Consider the following 6,000-nt stretch of genomic DNA (forward strand, 5'->3'; position numbering starts at 1 on the left):
AGCAAAAAGAAGAGAAAATCTTAAAGAGGGATTACTGTACTGTTAATGCCAAAAACTGACGAGAAGGGAAGTAATGGGAGTACTACACGTATCCATTTTATTTGGCCATTAGAAGACCATTGTGATATAATGGGAAGATATATGCTTAATGGAAAACAATAAGCTTTCTTACATAGGTGAAATTTGTAGGGGTTGAACTGTATATGATGGTGTCATATTACAAATGAAGTGATCATTACTTAGTTATTTAAACTCTACTTTAGGGGCATCTCATCTCCATGCCCTTTGTTATATATACCCATAGCCCTTTTGAACCAAACCACTGAAGCAAGTACTCCTTAATTTTGAGTGAGATTTAGCATCATTTAGTATGTCTTATAATTTAAAAAAAAAGGCAAAATAATATGAGGTGCCATTTTGTTTTAATTCATGGGATTGGCTATAATTTCTAACTAATGTCCAAAGTTGTCAAGAGTAGGGACACGTAGTTTTTCGAGGCAGGAGCCTGCTGTGTCCTCCTTTGCCTGGTAAAGCAATAAAGCTATCCTTTTCTACTTCACCACCCCCAAAAAGAAGTTGTCAAGAGTATAAGAAAACAAGAATTTTCAAATTTTATTGCTAAAAGCATAATTGGTGTCTAGAAGAGCAATTTGATGGTATCAGATTCAAATATTTTATTCCTAGGAACTTGCTTTATCCTCAGGAAAATTACATATATACATATATGTGTATATCTGACAAATATGTTCAATTATGTATGATACATTAGATATCACATTATATATTATTATATATAATATATATGATCTATATTAATCTGTATTTATACATGTATACATACAGAGATATTTATTGAAACATTTTTGAAATAGAAAAACTGTAGAAATAATCTAAATTAAATGCCTATTCATAAGTTATGGCCTATCTAGTCAAATGTATTCCTCAACCTTTGAAGAATTAGTTTAGCCTTAAGTGATGTAATTTTAAAAATTCTCCAAGATAAGTTTTCTAAAGGAATTGCAATTTAAAAAAAAAGCAATTTAAAAGCAATTACAAAATAGTATGTAGAATAGATTAATTTGTATACATTTTAAGTATATATATGTATGAATATGAATATGAGAGTGAATTCTACTTTTAACCTAATAACCTTTCTATGTAGTTTTAATCCTTTAATATGTGTTTGCACTGATTTTTTTTTTCAAATACAATGTATGATAGATTTCTTTTTTATAAAAATTTCAGATCTGGCCTTCTCATGCTAATTTTTCCACTAGTAGGTAAGTTTCAGATATGAATACCAGACTGTTAGCTATCACTACACCTTTTATCCTTTTATTTTAGGAGTAGTTCAAGATTTTTACTTTTTAAAAAGTTTTCTTTGGGGCTTCCCTGGTGGCGCAGTGGTTGGGGGTCCGCCTGCCGATGCAGGGGATGAGGGTTCGTGCCCCGGTCCAGGACGATCCCACATGCCACGGAGCGGCTGGGCCCGTGAGCCATGGCCGCCGAGCCTGCGTGTCCGGAGCCTGTGCTCCGCAACGGGAGAGGCCACAACAGTGAGAGGCCCGTGTACCGCAAAAAAAAGTTTTCTTTAACTTTTTACTCTGTGAGCAGGAATCAGTTATGGTCTGTAGTGCATAAACAAAGTATTAGTCCCAACATTTATTTAATAAATATTGGAGCAACTTATTGTGTGCACTGGGTACTGTTGTGAGTCCTAGATATACACCAATACCTAAACAAAGTCCTTGTCCTCATGGCACTTATAAGAGTGGAAAAGTCAGAAAACAAATGGTTTATTAATAAAGTGCCTGGTAGTGACAAATTGGATGAAAAATTATAAAACAGAGTGAACGGTAAAAGAATGATCAGGGTGGAGAGAAGATTTTAGATAGTGTGGCCAGGGAATGCACCTCTCAGCCATCTGAGATCTAAATGAAGAGAGAAAGAAAGTCATGGAAGCTCCAGGAGACATGTGATTCAGGTAGAGAGAAAAGTGGAAAAGTCCTGAGGCGAAAGGAAAGCGGGACTAGGATGGATTCAGCTTAGCAGAGGACAATAGGAGAAGGACTGGGCCAGGTCAGATAGAGCCTTGGAAGCTGTGGCTAGGCGTTTGAATTTTATTCTTAGTGTGATTAGAGAATTTTACGAAGGGATAATGTGATCTGGTTAGGCTTTAAAAAGACATCTTGTTCTGCTAAGCAAAAAGTGAATTGGGGGGCTTCCCTGGTGGCGCAGAGGTTGAGGGTCAGCCTGCCGACGCAGGGGACACGGGTTCGTGCCCTGGTCTGGGAAGATCCCACGTGCCGCCGAGCGGCTGGGCCCGTGAGCCATGGCCGCCGAGCCTGCGCGTCCGGAGCCTGTGCTCCGCAACGGGAGAGGCCACAGCAGTGAGAGGCCCGCGTACCGCAAAAAAAAAAAAAAAAAAAAAAATTGAATTGGGGCAGAAGGCAAAGGAGAGATTGCAACCAATTAGGAAGCGTTGTAATTGTCTGGGGTAAGCAGTGATGACTCGAAGTAGTGTGATGGCTCTCCTCCAGCACACCTCCACAGCACGCTGGCCTTAACTCCATCACGGATCTCATCACTGTAATGAGAGCAACGGTAAGTGTCCATTTATATTTTTTTCTCGTGCCGTTCGTCTCTGTAAACCAGATACAGACCAACGGGCTCAGCAATGGGATGTAGAGAAGAGGGTAGTTAGGAGAAATATTTTGAAGAAAAAAATGATAGAGATAACACTGCTGTAACGGGAATCATTAACTGGGGACCCATGGAAATCTATGAGACCTTGTGCAAAATGTATGCATATGGGTATCTTTTATGGAGATGACCCGTAGGTTTTTGTCAGATTCTCACAGGAGCCTGAAACTTAAAGAAAACAAAATAGCTGAGCATCATTGAGTAATTGGAAAAGTGGTATTTCCATTTATAGAATCATATTTCTATATGGTACCGTCAGATATCTACTATTACTTGCCACCATCTCCAACTTTTTAGACAATTACTGTTATTTTTATTTTATAGTGTCTTAGGGTCCTATGATGGTATCTGTATACAGTTGAGGTAATTCAAAGCTATTAATCAAGTGAAACTGAATATGAGAATTTCTCAGTTATTTAGAGGATTAATATTTATACACTGTTCCTCATGGTTTTAAAAAAAGTATTTCCTTAATTTATAAGAAAGACAAAGGGTAAAACAAATATTCTACACATAGAAAAATATAGGTAGGAAATTATGGAACAGTTTCCCTAATAATGAAGAAATTCAAACTGGAACAGCGTGAGGTTCTACTGTATTTGTTAAATTAGCAAAACTAACCCAGTGATTCTTTTTTTAAGCACTGGGAGGATTAGGGACTAAGGGATGCACCAACACGTTTCTTCTGGCTTTGTAAACTGGCCAGTCTTTCTGCAGAGCAACCTGCTGTGGGTCGGGGATCACAACACTGTTCATAGTGTTTGATCCAATAATTTGTTTGAGCAATCTCAATAATGGGCTTATTAACCAAAGGAATATGTTTATAGCTTGTTATGGCAATATGGTTATTCATCATAGTGAAAATGAAGTAGCAACCTAAATATCTAGCAATAATGAACTAGACAAGGATTCTGTATTTAATGGCTACTGGCATGCATATATGTGTAAGCTAGCGGAATTTAAGTGTATGGAACTATTTATATAAAATAATAGAGAGTGAAAAGAGCTAAAACAGATATAGACCAATTGCAACACTTTTGTACACTGCTAATAATCAGAAGACAGTGCAGTGATATAAGTAATTGATATTGCAGGGCTTTGTGGTGGGGGGGTGCCCCCTAATTTTTCGTTCTAGAATGTTAAATGTCCAGTCTCATACGCTCACACAGAGAGCATCACCTGGGGGAGGGGGTAGAATACAGTATTATGTTTAAGAGGCTCTGGAGCCAGACAACTTAGTTGAAGTTCTGGTTTTCTTAGTTCTATGATCTGGAACAAAAATTTATTTGTTTGTTGTCTCTAGGTCACATTTGCAAACTGAGGATCATAATACTACCTTCTTTATAAGCTTGTTCTAAGCATTAAAAGAGATTACTGCAAAGTGTTTGGCAAATAGCAAGGGCTAAATATGTTTTAACTAGCATTGTTATTGTATACTTTGATCAATCATGTACATATTAATTACTATGTGTCAGGCTCTTTTCTAAGAGCTTTATAAACGGCATAGCTACCTGACTAGATTGTATTAAGCAGGGACTATATCTTTTTTTTTTTTTTTTTGGCTGTGTTGCGTCTTTGTTGCTGTGCATGGGCTTTCTATAGTTGCGGCGAGCGGGGGCTACTCCTCATTGTGGTGCACGGGCTTCTCATTGCAGTGGCTTCTTTGGCTGTGGAGCACGGGCTCTAGGTGCGTGGGCTTCAGTAGTTGCGGTGCGTGGGCTCAGTGGTTGCGGCGTGCGGGCTCTAGAACGCAGGCTCAGAAGTTGTGGCACATGGGCTTAGTTGCTCTGTGGCATGTGGGATCTTCTTGGACCAGGGCTCGAACCTGTGTGCCCTGCATTGGCAGGCAGATTCCTAACCACTACTCTAACAGGGAAGTAACAGGGACTATATCTTATAATTATCTTGTGTCTTCTCTCTGTAGTACTTAGCAAGGTAACTTGCACATAATACATAATGAATATCTAGTAGATGAATGCAAATGGGGTTCTCCTTTCCTAAGGATGAACAGTTCTCCACTAATTTTATACTTCTCTATGGAGGGTTTTTCCTAAGGAACACTCACCCTATCAGTTTGTGTACTGGTTACTGTCCTCTTATTATTTGTTGAAATCCTATCCTTATTTTATCCCAAAGAATGCAAGACCAGCCGGCCTCAGCAGCAGGGAATGTGGTTGGAACATGAGACTCAGAGTCACCAGCCCCAGTCTCGGTGTTGACTGTCCACATAAGCACAGTGTGACCCGGAGCCAATCCCCAATTCCTTTTGTCTCTGAGCCTCCATATGTCATTTGGGAAGATTTCTTGCCATAGTTCTCAAGAATTTAAAAGAAGGCTTCCAGAAATCAACAGTGCAAACAGAAATGCAAACACTTACTCTTTTTCACAAACGATTAAGAGGAAGAAAATTATAGAAGGGCAGGGGAAGAAAAGCTCATGCCAGTGACCTAATTTTTCCCATATAACGTGTGTCTTTCTTCATTTGCTGGAAAATCCTCATCAAGGAAAACATTATGAAGACAAACCACAGCAAATCAAATCACTAGGTCTGTACATTTCCATGTAACAAGGCATAAACCAGTGTAAGATAATCAACATAAAAATTTCAGCATGAGATGGGAGAGCGAGCTAATTAATTCATATATATATATATATATATATATATATATTTCTCTTTCTGTGTTGGGTATTTTCTAATTCTGACCATCAGATGCAGAGTGAGCTTTATAGGCTGGAAACTATACTTTGACCTCCTGAAAACTGAGATCTCTTGTTCTATTTCATGTTACTTTCATTGTCACTAGGGTCACTAATGTGTTGTGGAAAGAAAGGGGACAGCAGAGGGCCCCCTATGATCAGAACAAGACTGCTTAAGTGTGAACAGTGCAATGTTTAAGCATATAAACCCAAGAAGAGGCCAGTGGCTGGAAGTTCCCTTACCAGGTGCTGGCTGTATCATTCTCTGGTAGTGGGAAAAAGTGTCTTGAAGCTCCGGGTGCCCTTTGTCAAAGACTTTCTTTTGTTGCCAGATCAAGATAGCCCTTTCTCATCCCAAATGTTCCAGACAAAATGAATCAGTTGGATAAATGCTGATGCATTTATTTGTTGAAATATTACTCAGACTTTAGGACAGACAGAAAAATATCTCAAACATGGAAAAAATTTTCACAATACAGTATTGAGTAGAAATTCTATAGGAAATGTCATACGCAGTATAATCTCTATTATCTATCGGTATACATATACCCTTAGAGAAATTATTGGACAGAAACATATATAGATGTTACCAGTATCTAC

This window comes from Monodon monoceros, unplaced genomic scaffold (genome assembly GCF_005190385.1).
Source record: "Monodon monoceros isolate NGI ecotype Baffin Bay Population unplaced genomic scaffold, NGI_Narwhal_1 Super_Scaffold_5, whole genome shotgun sequence".
Lineage (NCBI taxonomy): Eukaryota > Metazoa > Chordata > Mammalia > Artiodactyla > Monodontidae > Monodon > Monodon monoceros.